The 20682-nt window shown below is 33.4% G+C and overlaps 2 long non-coding RNA genes across 2 annotated transcripts; one reads left to right on the top strand and one right to left on the bottom strand.

The window, feature by feature from the left end:
- Nucleotides 1-3988: 3988 nt before the first annotated feature.
- Nucleotides 3989-14904, bottom strand: LOC134709916 (uncharacterized). Its single transcript, XR_010106074.1, has 3 exons — nt 14704-14904; nt 5481-5639; nt 3989-4390 (listed from the first exon to the last, which is right to left on the bottom strand). It is a non-coding gene; the product is annotated as an uncharacterized LOC134709916 (long non-coding RNA).
- On the top strand, nt 9621-12581 carry LOC134684147 (uncharacterized). The gene is made up of 2 exons (XR_010101182.1): nt 9621-10484; nt 11178-12581. It is a non-coding gene; the product is annotated as an uncharacterized LOC134684147 (long non-coding RNA).
- Nucleotides 14905-20682: the final 5778 nt, after the last annotated feature.

Here is a 20682-nt window from a genome sequence, read left to right as displayed (position 1 = left end):
TCATACCTTGGAAGCAGTAAGTAAACAAAACAAAATATCTATGAATATGATATATCTCCCCAAAAGAGGCGTGGTTTGTCAAACATCTGTATTTACAGGTTCAATCTTTACATAGAAGATACAACAAAATAGTGTATAAATAGAACACGACAGGAAAGTCTCATTATTGAACTATTTATTTGAAGATATTTATGATGGTTAAACATTGTCTCGTATATTTATATTCATATGTTTTTGTTTATTTTCTCACTCAATGCCAATAACTGTATTTCCTGAGAAGTGTACATGTACGGTGAATCACATCTAAATGAAATGTAATTATATTTTAACATATAAATGCATGTTTTGAACGTTTATTTTTGCGCATGATGCAATTTTAGACGACTTTATTATTTTACACGTGTTCCGTTTTAAAAAGACATATACATAATATTGAATATAAACTCAGTTATCTATTTAATTCTTTCTGTACAAAAAGTCGTACATTGTAAGAGATGTTGAGTTGTTATCAATATGTATACGTTATACGATGCCCTTTCCCTAATATTTTTAACCGGTTTACATGTAAGAAAACTGATTAATTGCTGGTTTAATGGTTGTTCAACGTTCAACGGCAAATATGTGCTGCATGTTCGGGATGAACAAAATTTAGACATACATACTATATTCATGTCCAAAAGTAGTGGACGTCTGGAATGAAGATAGAGAAATTTGAAATTGCACTGTCAAATGAGGGTATATTGTAACGGGAAACGCATTTAGCCTTGCAAAAGGTCAAATACAGACCCATAATAGAAATTTTGCAAGTATTTAGGTATAAATGACGTACAAAGAACCTGATATGCTCTATACACTTATCATCGGTTTTCATGTCTTGAGACATAGCAAAATGTCTTGAGACATAGCAAAATGTCTTGAGACGTTTCGTTTTCAGTCAATGTGTAAATGCATTTTTCTACATGGTTGATTATAGATACACCATTGACAATGGCCATTTCTTGAGACATATAGTTAATATACTAGGATATTAAATTAAATTGTAAAAGTATTTGCAATGGGGCCGTGTATTTGTTTTTCAATGGTCATAGCATTCACAAATATATAAAAATGGTTTTTAAATGAATTCAAATGTTTAAGTGGTGAAGTTTTGTTTGACAAACAGATTTACAGCTCATGCAATATTTATATAAAGAGATACGAAAAAACTAGCATGGTACCCACAACACATACTTATATGGCTAATTTGGAGAGTTTTGTTCAGCGTAAAATAAAATGTAGATGATGTATAAATTATTAATTAACGACTCTATGATATGAAACATACAGATCATACCTTGGAAGCAGTACGTAAACAAAACAAAATATCTATGAATATGATATATCTCCCCAAAAGAGGCGTGGTTTGTCAAACATCTTTATTTACAGGTTCAATCTTTACATAGAAGATACAATAAAATAGTGTATAAATAGAACACGACAGGAAATTATCATTATTGAACTATGTACAATGAATTTGAAGATATTTATGATGGTTAAAAATTGTCTCGTATATTTATATTCATATGTTTTTGTTTATTTTCTCACTCAAAGCCAAGAACTGTATTTCCTGAGAAGTGTACATGTACGGTGAATCTGATCTACGTGAAATGTAAGTATATTGTAACATATAAATGCATGTTTTGAACGTTTATTTTTGCGCATGATGCAATTTTAGACGACTTTATTATTTTACACGTGTTCCGTTTTAAAAAGACATATACATAATATTTCATATAAACTCAGTTATTTCTTTAATTCTTTCTGTACAAAAAGTCGTACATTGTAAGAGATGTTGAGTTGTTATCAATATGTATACGTTATACGATGCACTTTACCTAATATCTTTAACCGGTTTACATGTTAGAAAACTGATTAATTGCTGGTTTAATGGTTGTTTAACGTTCAACGGCAAATATGTGCTGCATGTTCGGGATGAACAAAATTTAGACATACATACTATATTCATGTCCAAAAGTAGAGGACTTCTGGAATGAAGATAGAGAAATTTGAACTTGCACTGTCAAATGAGGGTATATTGGAACGGGAAACGCATTTAGCCTTGCAAAAGGTCAAATACGGACCCATAATAGAAATTTTGCAAGTATTTAAGTATAAATGACGTACAAAAAACCTGATGTGCTCTATACAATTTTCATCGGTTTTCATGTCTCCGTTCTGACAGGACTTGGCTGCGAAAATGAAGATCTTGCACGGCGAACGAACGCTCAACTTAACATGCTTAACCAAGGATTTTACTGCCATTGGAGAGAAAGGCAGTGATGCTTGATGTCTCTCACCATGTCATCCTACACTACCAATAATTTACCTATACTTTTTTGGTACATTTCTACCCTCGTGCATATCAGTACTGTTAGGAAAGACTGAAAACTTATAATGTTATACTTTCAATGAAATCAGTACTGATTTTGTCAGTACTGTTTCAGTACTGATTTTGACAGTACTGTTTCAGTACTGATTTTGTCAGTACTGTTTCAGTACTGATTTTGAAAGTACTGTTTCAGTACTGATTTTGACAGTACTGTTTCAGTACTGATTTTGACAGTACTGTTTTAGTACTGATTTTGACAGTACTGTTTTAGTACTGATTTTGACAGTACTGTTTCAGTACTGATTTTGACAGTACTGTTTTAGTACTGATTTTGACAGTACTGTTTTAGTACTGATTTTGACAGTACTGTTTCAGTACAGATTTTGACAGTACTGTTTTAGTACTGATTTTGACAGTACTGTTTTAGTACTGATTTTGACAGTACTGTTTTAGTACTGATTTTGACAGTACTGATTTCGTCAGTAATGATTCAGTACTGATTTCGTAAGTAGTGTTTCGTTACTAATTTCTTCAGTACTGTTTCATTATAACACTTTTTAAATCAGACTGTATCTTCATAATGATGCCTAGTTGTTTTGTATATTTAGGGTGGGTTAATTGTTCTCTTTGACACTTACCCCATTTCCATTCATTTTCTATATCGTGACATGTTAATGTTTTCGTTATGTTTTTTTTTATTTCCCTGATTTTTGTTGTCCTGAAGTGGTTCAGCTTTAGATTCAGCTCTTCGACAGTTACTTTAGCTTTTTTTTTTAAATATTCTGGCTTTATGTCATATTTATTGTCAGAATTTCATCTTGTGTGGTCTACAATGTTCATGTTTTTAATACTTATTAATACTTCTATTTGACAATACCATATTACATGTATTTATATCTTGCTTGAGTCAAATCAGAACATATTGAACATTGGAACACGATATATTACTTTTGAGAAGATGGGTGGATGGATTGATGTTATGTGATCCAGTGGCAAGTTAAGTGCAGGAAGAGGACATGATACTCAGATATAAATACAATGTAATTAACATATTTTGTACAGAACTAGACCAATAATGCACTGAGCTCCTTTTTAACATGCTAGTTCACCACAAGGAGAGAATCTGCTATAAGACATGTCCCCCTACATGAACAGGTACCTTCAGACTGAACAGTGTATGTTGTTCTCCTTTTACTGTGAGCTGAGCGAATATTCAGAATACGACCACTTTTTTTAGTCTAACTTCTTATAAATAAATTTCCAATCATATGCTCATTGTAAGATTTTTAATGGTTAAATACATTTATTGACAGATTTCTTTTTTTTTTGTATACATTAATCATGCTGCAATTTCATTAACTTGTAATGAGTGTATTGTGAATAGTAACTTAAATACATGTATGCATAACTCTTGTACTCTTTCCTATAAAACTGCAGAGCGTATTTTACGAAAAGAATATATGAAATTTAGTGCTACAATATTTAGGTATCCTGTTAACGGGGAGTTGAAAGGATGAGAACTACATTACTCAGTAGAGCATGTTCACATGAGGACTGATGACTTTCAGAAACTCTTGGTTTGTAGTTCCTCAGAAATCTCTGATTGATTTGAATCTTACAGACATACAAACAGAGGTACATTTTGTAAAATAAGCATAAAAATTTAAAGAAAGTTTTCCAACAGACTGATTAATGTCTGACGGAGGTCATTTGGTACATAATTAACCTTTTTGATTTTTGAACATATATGGTTTGCTTTTCAAAATTAATTTTTATTGACTGAATAAAACAAGATGAAGAACTCAATTTTTTGTTCTATCTTCTTATCAACTGCAATAACTTCCATCGAAATACAATAAACAGTAATCTTAAGAATGAACAGCATTAAAAAGTTAAAAAAAATGTGTTTTTCTCTCTCTCAATTTAATGGGTTTTTTTTAATAACTGTTTCATAATTCTGCTTCAATGTTATTTTCCATTGCTCTTCCTATGCATGTGATAAATATCTTTGCCAACTTGTTTCTGGAAAGGAAAAAGTGGATTATAACATTTATCATTTTGTTAAAGTCCAATAATAAGATTAAACATAGGTCAACCATGACATAATGTGAATCAGTGTACATGCATTGCTAAAGGTGGTATAACGTTAATTATACAAAGTTTATATTATACAGGGAGAAAAATGAAAGAAAAGAATGGAACAATGTTTGATTTACCTACTTGAAAACTGGCCTTGAAGTCATTAAACTTTCGAGTCAGTTATTTACTCAAACTCCAAAATCAACAAATCAACCAATCAAAATGCTGGATTTCAATTTTCGACCACGATTTTTTTTCTCCGGGCACTGAGAAAATTTTGTATGACTTCATGGCCTGATCTTTTACGATTTGGAGAAGAATTTTAGCGTCCCAAGTCTGGGTTCATGGCAAATGTCCATGTTTTCAACACGGGCTGCACTTTTTACAATACGGTATGGGTTTTCTCATTGTTGAAGTCTGCACAGTTGTATATTATTGTTCACATTCACATCGTCTCAAATTTGGTGGATAGTTGTCTCAGTGACAATCCTACAACTTTTTATCATTTTATACATATGCAATAGTTCAAAAATTAAATAAAAGTAATCTTTTTGTGATATTTTTCATTATTAGTACCAGTGGCAATTCTCATTATAATAAATTACTATCTTTTAAATCTGTTATTCGGTTACAGAGAAGGAGATCTTTGTTTATATTTCCTTTAGGTTCCTAAGTTCAACTATGTCCTGCTGTAACACTCTGACATCTTTGGATCGGCAACAAAACACATATGTATTAATATAATCTGATTATTCGAGCACAATATCAATGCAATCTGTGAAACAGTTAAATGAGAAGTTGTGTGTACGGATATGTACTTCCCGTAGACTTCTTTGTGAACTTTAATGATATCTTTCAATTGTTGAAGAATGTATTTCTACTCTTTATTTTTTTGAACTTGCTCGTTGTTGGTTTGTTGTCATATGAACACACTACAACATTTCATGATATTGAAATAAAATTATAGGAATAACTGCAAATACTTACTTTAAAAAAAAATCATAATTGAGTGTAAAACTATATATATACCTACCTTTTCAAATTATTTCAATGTTCTACTGTCACCTTTCATACCAGTTCTATCTCTATCTCATATTTTATCTGTTCATGACAATTTTTAGTCGTTGATCTAAAACATTATTTTCCTCATAGACTTAGTCTTTGTGTTCTGGTGGGATCCATTTTTAGATACCTATAACAATAGATCATACTGCATGAAATACTTTGTATGCATTTATAAAAAGTTGTTTTTCCCAACATGCATGTTATGGTATTAATTATGGACGTAACACTTTGTAAATTATCCTTTGAAAAAATACACCATGAGATAAAGATTGTATCGATGATTTACAAAATTCTGTAAAGTGGTTCAGGAGTTATTGATGACATTTACGTGGGACATAAGGACAAGATATGTTCCATATGTGAACACATTCTCACTAAGAAAATGTCACCAGAAGTGCAAGTCTGTCATCACAACGGATAATGTTCATGTGATACAGTAAAAACAGTAAAACCATTGGTAGTAAAATTGTGCGGGATGTTTAATTTTCAACAAATGTAAGATTGGTCACCGTTAATCGGATGCCTCATATAGCAATATATTTCATTTCGTTTGAAATTGGGGTTTTCCCTTTAGGTATTTGTAGTTATTATATATAGATGCGAATTAGTGTAACTAGTTTTAGAACTAGTTCTGCAGGAGTATGTACTATTTATAAAGTCTGATGTTACGTGTACAAGGCACGAGAAAAGTTTTGGCGGTTTCTACGGGTGGGGTACTATATAAAGTTTGGCATTTAAATGTATTAGTATTGAAGGTGTTCGCAGTTAGGTCGTATAGTACGAAGTTAGTCACATTAATTTACGTTTATGATGTCCGATACTGGTTCCGACCATGATGATTTGAGACCGTCCAAAAGTAAAGAGAGTACATCAAATACCGAGTTGTCTACTGATGGTGCCGTATCGTTGTTTTCAACAGTTTTAACGAACGCTCTAGAACAGCAGAAGGTTAATTTAATCAAACATTTCGAAAACCAATTTATACAACCAGTGAAGTCAACCGGTGTTTCGACTCCAGATTTCGTTTTCAAGAGAGAGGGACATCGCATTCAGTACTTATTTAATACAGAAAGGTCCGACACGATTTCAAGAATAGAGAAACTGATAAGGTCCAAATCGTACGTTCAGGCGTTGGAGGTGTTAGCAGAAGAGAAAGAAACCTTGCGGAAGAGGAACAAAATTGTGAAAATCGCCGACAAACATGGATGGGACACCGTTAATGAATATCTTGATAGTCCTTTGGCTGACGATAAGGATGATTCAGCCAATTTGCGTTCCGCTATTGCCAGTGCTTCTAGAAAAAGGAAAAGTTCAAAACCGTATGATCGGCCCAGCAATTAACCTACAGAAAGTGGAAATAAATTCAACGCAAAGAATTTTTTTCGTGGGATTAGTCAAAACAGTGGATTTGGAGAAAATGCAGGTCAGTCGCAGAACAGATCCGGGAAATGCTTCTATTGCAATTAACAAGGACATTTCGCCAGATACTGTCCATTCAAGGCAAGTCCGTCAGCAACAGTCAGCACGGCCCCAAAGGAACAAGAAAAGTCACAGTAAAGAACCGACGTTAGATGAAGATACTACGAATGGAGACTCAATGGAAACAGTTCGAAGAATTAGCCAATGATTCTAGATTTGCCAAAATTGTCAGTGCATTGCCATCAATTGTGGAAGCGTCTAGCTCAAAATCTACTGTTAAAAAGTATAAATTTTATTTTGGAAAATTTCGTATTTGGTGTTCCGATTGTCAACTTGAATTTTCTCCGGCTAATTCAACTACAGTATGTTTATATATCGGTTCACTGATACAGCAAGGTGTTGGCGTGTCCGTTTTAGAATCTAACTTTTATTCAATTTAATGGTATCATGACATTAACTTTAAATACTATCCTTGTTCTGATAAGTTGTTATCTAATATTTTGGAAGGCGGTCGTAGAATTTTGAGTAAACCCATCAACAAAAAAGAGCCTATTACTACTGACATTTTAAAGTAAATTGTTTCTAGATACGGCTCCGAACACGATTTGTCTAATTTGAGAGTGTGTTTACTATGTCTTCTTGGATTTTCCGGTTTCTTACGCTACAGCGAGTTAGCTAAGCCTAAAAAGAAACAACATTGTTTTTTATGATACTCATGTTGAGATTACTATTGATAAGAGTAAAACAGACATTTATAGAAGAGGAAACACGGTTATAATTGCTAGGACCGGGAATGAAACGTGTCCTGTTAAGTGGTTAAAAATTTATTTGAAATTAGCTGGTTTAGAATCTGATTCTGATTATTTTATTTTTCGGTCTTTGTCATTTTTGAAATCACAAGGTGTATACAAGCTAAGCAAATCTAAATTCGGGTTGCATAGTCTGAGAAGTGGAGGCGCTACCTCAGCAGCTAATAACGGGGTTTCTGATAGATTATTGAAGGCCCACGGTAGATGGTCATCAGATCAGTCGAAAGATGGTTATATTAAGGACAATTTACATCGTCAGTTGGTAGTATCTTTGAATCTTGGCATCTAATTCTGAACTGTTTCATTTCCTTTGATTCGATGTTACTGCGAGCAACTAACTCTATTTCTGTGTTTGTTTTGTTTAAAGCCTAATTGAATTTAGAGTAGAAATACTTTAAATTCGGACGAGCAGGGCGAGGGAGAATTTAAATATATTTCATTTCGTTTGAAATTGGGGTTTTCCCTTTAGGTATTTGTAGTTATTATATATAGATGGGAATTAGTGTAACTAGTTTTAGAACTAGTTCTGCAGGAGTATGTACTATTTATAAAGTCTGATGTTACGTGTACAAGCCACGAGAAAAGTTTTGGCGGTTTCTACGGGTGGGGTACTATATAAAGTTTGGCATTTAAATGTATTAGTATCGAAGGTGCTCGCAGTTAGGTCGTATAGTACGAAGTTAGTCACATTAATGGCTGCTATGTTTATTACATGTATTTATATTATGTTGTTTGTATCGAAGAAACTTGTATTATTATAAAGTGAAATAAAATTTGTATCGCAAGAGAAGATAATAATGTTACTGCGAGCAACTAACTCTATTTCTGTGTTTGTTTTGTTTAAAGCCTAATTGAATTTAGAGTAGAAATACTTTAAATTCGGACGAGCAGGGCGAGGGAGAATTTAATGTATAGAAAGAGAGTGCCATGATCTCTGCAGGTTAATAACTATTGCAACAACTCTTTGAGAGGCCGTCGGTGGCCTTTTGTCTGAATATGCAGCAGGGCAAATTCCTGTCCACCTTCAATATGATTTCGTTGTCCAGTGACAGTCCAAGTTTTATTGACCTTCTTTCACCCCAGATGACATCTTTTACAGGACTTACCTATTGTACTTATTTAACAATTGTTTTGAACATGCATGTAATATTTGCCACTGGACATTAAGCAAATTTTTAATACATGTACTCTATTATGTTATTATTTTGAGGAATCTCAGTAGGATAATTTTAAACTATGGGGATTATCCTCTTGAAATATAAATATTATTCATACAAAGTATTGCTCAATAATTATGTGTCGGATTACTAGTATTCATGTGTCGGTCCAATTGGTCGTCGGACTAATAGGGCGTCAGGCTATTGGGGTGTCGGACCAATATGGTGTCCGAACAGAAAGATTTAAAAGGCAAAAAAAATTTAAAAAATGTGCAACTTATAAAAGGGTCTTGTCTGGAAGTGGTTTCTTCATTTCTGTATTCTGTAATATTCTATATCATTTTTCACTTTTTATTATTAATTTTGCCTGTTATTCTCTTTTCTTCATATTCAAGCACCACACTATTATCGATTCTTCATTGCTTCTGTCTACTTTGTAACAACAATGGGAATAATATGAAAGCCAGCCAAATAGGACATTGGAAAATTGTCTGTTTTCTGTTTCTTGGTTTATTCTTGCTTGTCGTTGGAGGCAAACTTTGTCTTTCTGTCTCTTTAGTTTGTGTGCATTATAATAAATTAAACGAATGTAACACAAATTGCCATCTTAAAACAAATTTGCTGAACATTGCGTCTATTATTTAATCTCTTTTTAACAGAAGGAAAAAACTAAGATTAAATATAATCAACAGAAGTAAAAAAAACTATGAAGTTAGATGCATGATTTTTAAAGGCAGTGCTTTAAGGCCTGACTTTTAAGTCATGAGGTTCATCTTTTCATACGCAATCCATGCTGGGGGTCTTTTGGCCAGAAATAGATCCGGAAATGTTCGAATTTCTCCTCTTCTTTTTATGGTATGATATGGTTTTTGTTTCTTTCATTTACATTGGGGACTAAAGAAACGATCAGTGTGTATTGTTCGTTTTATAGAACTTGTTATAAGTGTGTATTTTGCATTATAAGCAGTCAACCTGACTACAAACTATCAATAGTTGTATATTCCGTGTGGAAAGAGGTCGGGTCAATTTCAAGTGTTATCTGACATCTAAAGATTCTTTAATTAGTTCAGACGTTGATATAACAATGAAAAGTCGACTGAACATGATTAATATTGCATCTTCTATAATTCAAAGCGGAATTCGGTTTATGAACGAGAAACCGTAAAGCGTTTTCAATTTCGGTATTAGTTATGTATGTTATCTACGTATTATCCTGGTTCCCGGTACTACGTTCCGGGTATTAGCTATTTGATATATTTGATGTGTAACATTACAATCGGGTACCAGCCTATCTACGTGTGTATGTGTACATGATTTACCGCCAAAATGACCGACTTAAAAAATAGTCCATAAACGTTCCGTATAATAATATGCAAATTCATAATTAATCGTAACTTTTTATATCTTTGTATAATTAATATAACAAAATGGATTCCACAAAATTGAAAATAGCATTATTTTACGAGGATTTCTCATATTTTTTTCACTTCCGGGCGCGCGCAGTAATACGTATGTTTTGAAGAAGCTCGAAGAATTTGACAAAGTGAATTGAGAAGGAAACGGATAGATATACGTTCTTGCTATCAGGTAAAACAATTTAAATGTACAGAACAAACACATTTACTTCACACAAATAGTACAGGCTTAAGCTTTTTATTGTCTAGCTTATACACGACTGTAGTGAAGTGTTTAAACGACGGCGGCGACCTACAAGGTACGGGTCACACTGGGTCAAGTCTAAATATGTAAACACATATCCACGTGCTATTAGGTAGAACGCATCGTAATGCAATATCTACAATTTTTCCTCCTTTATACATCGTTTAACCAGATATATTTCTCCTTTTTACATCGTTTAACCAGATTTATTTCTCTTTCAAATACACTTAAACACGGGTTGTATGTACGTATCTTTTCTAGTGTTTTCTTGTTGTTATTAAAGTTCATTTGTTGATGTTTAGAAATTTTTGAACGACTGAACACAGGAGTGAATGAATGCAACAATTATATATACTGAAGACTTGGGCTGTACAATGATAGTGTAGTGTACGTATATCATACTGATAATCATTCTAGCAGTAATTATGTTAATTTAGGATGTAATGTCTAATGACAGGAATTCATGAGCTATGCCTCAGGCTTTCTGAAAAAATATCAATGACAATGTAAACAGGAACAAAACATTGACACGAATGATGCTCTCTTCTATGTTATATAGTTATTTAGGTATATGTGTTGCACAAGTTTCAATTAAACTTAAGTTATAAAACTTTTTTTCAGGGCACAAACCCACTTTAAAGAGACTTGTCTACTGCCATACCCATCCTATTTTCATGCACCATTTGCAAGCAAGAGACTGAATGGTTTGCAAAATTAAAAATCAGGACGGTGTCCAATTAAAACAAAAGAACTAAACTGGATGAATATTGTAGGAGAAATCTAGACATGCTAGAGGAAAGTTTTGATTTGTGAAATTGGTTTTCCTGAAAAGTCATTCATCCTAGCCTGCAGAAAGGAACTATAACTGTCCACCACCAACTGACGAGCTAATGTTGAGCTTCACATATGGAATTACTCAAATACCATCAATGTCTATGTTTTCAGCACAAATTTCACAATTTATGACACAGCTGTGCTTTTTTTTATACCGTTAAAGATTTGTATACCAAATTTTATTTTTTTATCAATAAATATATATTATATTAATTGTGTCATCTAAGAACAAAGTCTTGTATTTTGCCAAAAGATGCATACTAGTGAATGAAAGTGGTGCAGTTCATTTTGCTTTGGTATATAGAATTGAATTACAATTGTTCATGTTATTGGAATGCATATAAAAATAAGGAGATGTGGTACAATGTATATGATATTTAGTGAGTTTATCAAGCAAAAGTGAATAAGAAATAGGTATAAGCAGTTACAGGTACTACTGTACAATCTCAAACAAGGAGAAAAACTCATACCGTAAAGAGAATTTCATATTTACAAGTAAGTTTTGTTTTTGCGTTGAATAATTTTCTTCTATTGTTTTAATTGCAAATATGGGAAGTGGTTAAAATGCTAATGAGACAGCTGTTATGGCCACAGAGCCTTAATTGAAAACTTCTTTTTCATTCATACCGGTAGATTTTGCCTGGAGTAAGAAACATAACTGCCAACTTTTCAAAATGCACATGGGGGTTTTACGTGAAAGATGGTTCATATAGTCATACAAAACCTTCAAGGGGGCCTTCAAATGGAAGCAGGAAAAGTCGCCCCACTGGCTAATCGGCCCACTTTTTAAAAAAACACCACAAACTGATTTATCAAATCACCCCACATGTGAAATTGGTTAAATCATGTTTAATATTACTCCTGCCAACTCGCCCCACATGTGAAATTGGTTAAATCATTTTAAATCAGGGTTCTCACTAAGGATTTTTGAAGGCGAGTCCAGGGACTCGTCATTTTTGGCCACGGTGAGTCATGGTAACTGTGTTCAGTTTATACAAAATATTTCAATATTGATGTATTTGTGGACTCACCAGTTTTGAAAATGGTGAGTCCAGACAGATTTTGTTGAGTCCAGGACTCATGGACTCGCCTTAGCGAGAACCCTGTTTTATATATATATATATATTACTCCTGCCAACTCGCCCTACTTATAAAAAAACGGTATTTTTTAGATTAATATATATATATATATATATAATTAAAAATAAAAACTCGCACCACTTTAATGAAAACTAATCTACACAGAATACAAACAAACCGAAAATTAATTTAATTACTATTATTGATATATACTGAAGAATAAATGTAAGTTTTGAAGCTTAGTTATTTGCATAACAATTGAAAAGAAACCTGTTAATTGTATCATAATGCAATATAAGGAATTAAACTTATATTCAATGGGATAACATCTTTTTCCATACGTGGGGCGAGTTGGCATTACTAAATTCATCCTGGTTAATAATATATTTATCTAGATTTCACCGATTTCCATTAGGCATGTTAGGTGGGACCAGTAGGCAAGAGTTATATTAACAGAATTTAACTTATTTACAATGGGATAACATCTTTTTACATAAGTGGGGCGAGTTGGCATTACTAAATTCTTCCTGGTTAATAATATATTTATCTAGATATTATCGTTTTCTATTAGGTGGGGCGAGTTGGCAGGAGTAATATTAACGGGATTTAACACAGTTCACAAGTGGGGCGATTTGGTAATCCAGGTTGGGGCAGGTTTTTTTTTAAGTGGGGCGAGTTAGTGATAAAGTGGGGCTATTTGCTAATGGGGCGATTGTCATGGATTCCCTTCAAATATATTCTAATGTGGTTTTTGGCTTCTTCTTGCATTAACAAGCTTATAGCCATTGTTGAATTAATTGTTTTCTTTAAATAGTCGACAAATTTGCTCTTACAAAATTTCCATTTGGGAGCCTCGAGCTCGATGGGGGAAATACTCTGCAAATACTGACAATTGGCAGGTATGGTCATCAAAAAAGTTGACATGTTACTGTGTACATTTACCATTATGTTACTTGATGTTCTTGCTATACACACAGTACAGAAACTATTTTTTTATGGGAGTCATAGAATATGCGTATACAATCAATAATTAAAAATAGTCTATTTATATTGAAAAGGAAAAGTTCTTATATGTCTAAAGAAGAGGGACGAAAGACACTAAAGGGACAGTCAAACTCATAAATTTAAAGCAAACTGACAAGGCCATGGCTAAAAATGCATTTCATGGCGAGGCACAGAAAATATACTGTAAACAGTAGACTATAGATACATGTATAGGTGAACTAAGGTACAAAAGAACTCTAAATCTTAAATTCTACAAACCACCTCTGTTCTATGGAAGATAATGATATAACTGGACTAGAAATACACACAACCTGTAATTAACTGCCTTTACAGCGCTTTCGCGCTTTGATTGTTATTAGTTGTTAGTGGCTTTGAACTAGCTGTCAGTAACTGCAAGTACTCTCAGATCTGTATTTAGTGACTTTTGTGATGAGTAACGGTAACGTCCATTATGTTTTTTTACTGAGATGCATTTCTATTTGCATTCATCTGTTATTTAAAGTTGAATAAGCCTTTTTCAACTGAATTTTATAGTTTGTTGTTATGTAGTACTATTACAACTCTGTTCCAGGTTTAGGGGGAAGACCCTAGCATGTTTAACCTCACCACATTCTGTATATATGTTCCTGTCCGAAGTCAGGAGCCTGTAATTCAGTGGTTGTTGTTTGTTGGTGTGTTACATATATTCATTGTTCTTTCATTTTTGTACATGAATAAGAACGTTAGTTTTCTTGTTTGAATTCGTTGACATTTGTCATTTTGGTGCCATTTTTAGCTGACTATGCGATATGGCTTTGCTCATTATTGATGGCCGTATGGTGACCTATATTTGTTAATTTCTGGTCATCTGATCTGTTGTGGAGAGTTGTGATTATTCCGCTCATTTTGGGTGCCATGATTGGCAAATAAAATATATGTTGTTGCTGTTGTTGTTGTGTCGTTGGCAATAATACGGCATCTTTTTTTATATGAAAATCGAATGTTCTGTTCCCTTATGAACCACATAAATTTTAACTAAATTCTTGAAGGGAAAGACATTGTTTTGTATAAATGTCAACATAATATAGAATTTTGTGTCAACAGAATACAAAATCAACATTCTGTATTCTGTTGACACAGTATACAGAATGTTGATTCCGGCAAAATATATGATCTGACAGGATTCTCAAGGAATAAAACTTGTGATGGAAGAACACATGGTGACATACATGTCATTTGTAAAACATACATGAACAATAGCAATCCGTAGATGATTAGAAAAGGATCCGCCATCTCTGACTTGTCGTTACAATCGTCTCTTTCTGTAACTTTAAGACTTTCTGCAAGTGGCTGGTAAACCGATATTTTCTCTTCTGTATTTCTGTATCCTATCCTTCCCGGCTGATCTGCTGTTGTCTCAAATTTTGCCGTTGATGTTATTATCGTAATCACAAAAGCGCGTCAATATGGAACATACAATTGCCTATTGTAAAACGTTTATGTGATTGGATTTACACATGACGTCATTCATTGTTTACAAACGTTATTTTTGCACTCGCACTGACATTTCAACAGTTCAACAGTTCAAACTTCTTCTGGATTGAATACCACAATGGGATTGAAGGTAGATCAAGGTAAAGTAGTACATTGAATATTTTAAAACTGAGAAAAGTGTAGCATAGCTAATTCAAAACATATTACGTGTTAAAAAAGCAGAATGCGCGTTACACAGTGGCGGACCCCTGGGGTTCCGGGGTGGGAACACCAAATTATTTTGGACGTTCAATGCATTATTCTATATAATACTACTTAAAATATGTTATTTCCCCCATTTTTTCGCTATAATTATGAAATCTTTAGGCGACTGAGTTGGAACCCCCCTTTTTCCTTTTATCCAGAGTGTTTGGAACCACAGGCACAGGCACTTGTTTAACAAGTTTTGCAACTTATATTAATCTCTGGATATAGTCGACCTTCGTAGGGATAGAAACAAGTGCCTGTGTTTGGAACCCTCTTTTAAAACAATGGGTGGATCCGCCTCTGCTCACAGAACTTTCTGTAAATGTCAAAATAGGTATAAAATCGCGGGTTGTTTTGGATATACAATAATACATAGTATTACTTCTTTGCCAAACCTTATTAAATAGATTATAGTATTAATATTTGTCAAATTGATATTTGTGAAATGATCAGCCTGACTTTCTAAACATATGATTGGATAAAGGGAGGTGCCGTACACCCCTCGGCGTAAGAAGGGGGAGGGGTCCGAAGGTTGGACCCCTTTTTAACGATAAATGCATCATAAATTTGAAAAGGGAAATCTATTTGGAAACCCTATCTCCAGATTTGGAACCCCCTTTTAAAAATGTGTTTCCTATTTTGACAGGATTTTTTTTATAGGGCACAATGCTTCATTTAGTTTGGGAAACATTTTAATATATAAGTCCTACAAAATTATTTCATCTCGCCACATTGACTGCTGTGTTTGTTGCTGTTCAGTTGTTGCTGCATATATTTATATTTTTATATATAAGTGATCTCGTTTGAAATGATTTTACAACAACATTTCTGTTACTTCTGGTTTTTTTAAATATTTTTTTTGCATACTATGCGATCTGGGCAATGCGATATATGGTTTGCTCATTGTGCATTTGATGTGGTAAAAATCTGGGGCGGATCCCGGATTTTTGAAAGGGGGGCGAAGTTTTTAAATTTTGCCGAGCGGAGCGAGTCGGATATTTTTTTGGACCTTTTTTGGGCTAAACAAAACATAAAATAAGTGTATTATTAAGTGCACTATTTAAACGGTTCCTGGCTTGGGGCATGCATACTTTATAGTTGCTGTAAAGTGTAAGCGTTGGACATTTTTTATGCTGTATTATCCCTATTAATTGTCTATCATAAAATGATAGTATTGATCCAAAGCTATGTACTGATATATTTGATGTAGGACTTGTCAGTATAAAATAAACATGGAAATTCGATGAAATTTACAATACGACCAACACGAGTTAAATAAGACAAACAAGCAGTTTTTATCAAAATGTTTGATTGATATGTTTCACCCAACATAACTTAGGGAACCGAATAGAGAGGTTCCAAATCCACCAAAGACTACGAAAGTGTCTGAAATGACAACGAAGTTATGAATGACGGTCAACAAATGGAGACATAAAAGTCACACCCAGTAGGCAGGTTGCATGCAGTCTGGTCTTGAAAAAAGTATTCAATATATACATTTGTTTTTTTGTTAGTCCGGCAAAACAGACATTCCAGTCAGACATGCAAACCCCGGCCACAAAAATATACGCCCGTTTTTATTCATCATGTTCATTTCATGCTGTATATTTTTGTTGGAAATTTTAGTTTTTAATAGCAAAAAAGTGGACAAGACTATTGTTTTCAATCCAGATACGGCCAAAATTTTTGTTTAAAGGCAAGAATCAGAGTCATTTTTTTTTCTCTCAAATATCTCAGACTGCCTCATCAAATCAAATGGTTTGTACCTGAGACTTGAAATCTTTCTAGAGCTTATACTGACTGGGGATCATTATTCAATTTGTTAAACATGTTTTCGTAGGTAAATAATATTGTGGAACTTTTTTTTTCATGAGAGTGTTAAAGTGGAATAGTGAAATAGAAGTCAATACGTTCTTGCTCAATCCTGTGTCGCTTTAAAGGTTTCCTGATTGTCATGACAACCTCAGCCTAAGCAATGTGTATAACTGTAATTTGAATTTCAAAATGACCGAGTGCCGTTTTTTCAACGCACTGGTCAACTCCACCATATATATAGCAAATCACATGACTTTGACAATCAGTAAATACCGACCAGCGAAAAATGTCTTTATAAGTAGAGAATTGTCGTATAAAAATTAAATACTCGTGAAATGGCAAAGTTCACGAAGTCTAGTCTGATTAATCATTTTACAAAAAAAAAAAAAAAAAAAAAGTCCGAGCAAAAAGGGGGGGGCGTACGCCCCCTCTGAATCCGCCACTGAAAATCATTCAACAGTCTTCCTATTTTTATATTGTAACTAAATAAAGATGTCTGTGAAATATTTAAATTTCTATTTTATTTTGGTACTGGCTATGGTTACATTGAAATGTAACAGTCGTAAAAAAGTTATTGTTACAATGAAGTTTAGGCTATATCGCCGGAATGCAGACCTAGGGTTGACTGAGGAACTACATAGAATACTTACGAGTGTAACAATGATATTTGTGTCTACGGTTACATTGTGTTATTGTAACGTAAATGCACTCAAATGAAAAATTATTTTTTACAATATTTTATACATTTTTTTAATTTTAATTTGATTTTCAGTGTACACACAACCAGTATGTTGTTTCAGTCCGATGCATTTTTGGCCCGGTGTAACCTCTCTCAGTGGCGGATCCAGAAATTTACATGAGTGGGGCCCACTGACTGACCTAAGAGGGGACCGGCTCCAGTCAAGCTTCAATAATTCCCCTATATAAGCAACCAAATTTTGCCCCCCCCTTCCCTAAATCCACCTCTGACTCTAGGCAGCCCTCACAAACGAGTAATTGGGGTGGATGGGTTGGGTGGCTCAGTGTTGTATTAATATATAAGAAGATGTGGTATAACTGCCAATGAGAAAAGTCTCCTGTTCATATAAGTCGTAATTTGTAGAAGTAAACCATTATAGGTCAAAGTACGGTCTTCAATACCGTGCCTGCATGGGCTCTCACCGAAAAGCAAGGTGTAAAGGGCCCTAAAAAGTGACTAGTTTAAAACCATTCAAACTGGAAAACCAACTACTGAATACCAAACTCCTGACGTAAGACAATAACCTTTTTGTATTGTTACAATCTCAAAAAACGTGTCCGATAATTTAAGAATGTGTCAAGTTAAAAACGCCAGAATATTTCAAAACTCATATACCCCCAATGATACTCTGTAAAGTAAAAACGCAATTCAATATTAATGGTGTGGGATACGATAGAACCCGTATTGTTCGGTTGGATTGTAAATGATTAGAAAAAGAGTCGAAGCAGGTGCCAAAAAAAAATCTGGAGGAAAGGTTTAGTAATCCGTACAGACAAATGTCCAAGGCATGCTACACTGTGCACGCTTTCTTCTGCTTGCAGACACAGACTACAGGTCTGGTTTAAAAAAAATTTGCACAATAAAAAGTTATTTTTATTTGAAGCGCTTTAATTCATGATTTTCTTTATCAATATGATTATTATCATTATAAAGTTCAGACAGAGGTACTTCACAATTTAGAAAACTAATACATCATGTATATTTTATATTGTATTATCTTCCCGGTGCTTGACCACGTTTACTGTATGTCATTGATAAACATTAGTTTGTTCAGCATAGGTATAATTCATAACAAGCACAACTGCAGGCTAAGTTTACAACACATAATTTACTATTGATTACTTAATGTACAGTGGCAAATATGTCATGCGTATTTAGAAAAAAAAACCATTAACATTTCATTTAATAAGTTTTGTAAAGTTTAAATCACCGTTTATAAATAGAAAGTAAATTCTATTGTTTTAATATTATACGGTGATGCCTATAAATGTCTTTTTACAAAATGGATGTATATGAGGGTACTGCTCGACCGGCGTCCCGCAGAAGTGGTTTCGCCAGTGTAATTTGACATGTTTATCAAATCATTGACGTCACATTGACGCGTTTTTGAGGAATCGGACACGTTTCTGTGTGCTACCATGGATAGCTCAAGATGTATAACATCTCTGGCTAGGTGCTACATATATGACTATGTACGATAAATTTTCAATTAAATTAAATTTCCACTTCAATCTATTAAACATTAATGTACTTTTGTATAAAGTAGTTAGTATATAATAAATGTCTTTCGTGGTTGTTTCACGGATCTTATTATAAAGAGCACATAAATAGACCGATGGTTAAAGCTACACGTGTATGAAATACTTGCCACTGGCAAACACCAATACTTTGATGATGATGAATTAAATTATCATATTTTCCTCTTTTTTTTTTATTTAGAAACAAATTTCAACTTTGATTGATTATAATATATACATGTAGTATCAGAAGTCCAGTCCATTAGTGATTACTGGACTTATGGTAGTATATAAAGTAATAAGTAAATTTTGATGTCATACCATTCCCTTCCATAATTGTGCATTCTTTTTATTTTTACATAACACAGAAATGAGGAAAGTTTTAACATAAGAAAATTTATTGTAGCCTAGACCTGTTGGTGACCTTCTGCTGTTGTTTTTTATTTGGTCGGGTTGTTGTCTCTTTGACACATTCCCCATATCCATTCTCAATTTTATTATTTATAAATTCATTACATTTTCTTTCCTCAGAATGATTAACAGCAATGGAGACAGGAGCAGACATGGGAATGTTCGATGTGAAAATTGAAGACCTATAAACAAAATGATGTATCAATATGGCACTCATCAGAAAAAAAAACCCAACATTTAATCATGAACCATTGAATCCTGAGTTTCGAAAAGAACCAAAACATTAAAGGTGGATGCTTATAATGAGCTCATATTAGAACCAAAGTGTCCTCTTGAATTACCACTGTACAAGTAAAAAGATACATCATATCCGGGACTGAATTGAAGAAAAGAGCCAGGAAACTGACATTCAACAAAGCATTCCAAAGAAAAGATGGCATAGGGGGAGAGCAATGAAACATGATACATGCAAAATTAATTGTTTCTTGATTGTTTTATTTATGAGCTTTAAAGGGTCATAAAATAACCAAGGGGCATGAAATGACAGAGATTTTTGCCACAAACTTCACATGTTGGTATGACATTGAATGTTTTATTATATATTAAAAAATGGTTATGAAAAGAAATTCCAGTTATGATTGAAAATAAGGTAATCGAGACATTATTTTGTGTTGATTATAATGCATTGCCTAACATAGTAACATATGACTGCATTAATTACAACATATTTTAAGCAATAGCAAAATACCAAAAAATTAACAGTATTGAAGATTCTAATCTTGTTTGATATATATATAAAAATTGCGCTATTATACAATTGATACTGTAAAATATCAGCCTCGAACCAGAGTGTGAATATTCCTGATGTCGAGTGCGTATTATTTTTATAAACACTGAAAGATAGTCACAATCAAAATCAAGAAGTAACGCGGCAAAGAATTACAAAACGAAAGGGCATTTACAACAACACATTGAAAAATACATATATAAAAACAACACGAACTCC

The sequence above is a fragment of the Mytilus trossulus genome, chromosome 1, assembly GCF_036588685.1.
Source record: "Mytilus trossulus isolate FHL-02 chromosome 1, PNRI_Mtr1.1.1.hap1, whole genome shotgun sequence".
Taxonomy (NCBI): Eukaryota; Metazoa; Mollusca; class Bivalvia; order Mytilida; family Mytilidae; genus Mytilus; species Mytilus trossulus.
The sequence above is the reverse complement of the archived record's forward strand: the minus strand, read 5'-3'. Positions and strand labels throughout refer to the sequence as shown.